Source organism: Triticum dicoccoides, chromosome 1A (assembly GCF_002162155.2).
Source record: "Triticum dicoccoides isolate Atlit2015 ecotype Zavitan chromosome 1A, WEW_v2.0, whole genome shotgun sequence".
Classification (NCBI taxonomy): domain Eukaryota; kingdom Viridiplantae; phylum Streptophyta; class Magnoliopsida; order Poales; family Poaceae; genus Triticum; species Triticum dicoccoides.
In genome coordinates, this window is record NC_041380.1 from 503,520,923 (window position 1) to 503,521,280 (window position 358).

A 358-nucleotide genomic window follows, 5' to 3' on the forward strand; every position below is an offset into this window, starting at 1 on the left:
TGTTGTTACGGTCGGTTGATTCAATTTCATTTTTATCTCTGCTAGGTTGGGCTTTCATAATGCTCGGGATGGTGGTGTTCTTATTCGCTGGCACTGGCTTGGCTTGATGCTCCATGTTTTACTTATTTTGAGAGGACTATGAAATTGTTTGGTGTTTGGCGGTATTATCAATACACATTTTAGTCTCGATGACGACCAGTAGTAATAATGTGAGCTCCGTTTTAGCCTACGGAACTAATCGACCACAAACACAACACACACACCGAGACGTAACACAAAGAACACCATACTACTGCCATGACAGCTTGTGACAGGCCCAAATAACCTGAATGTGCAAAATAACCACAAATAAATGGGC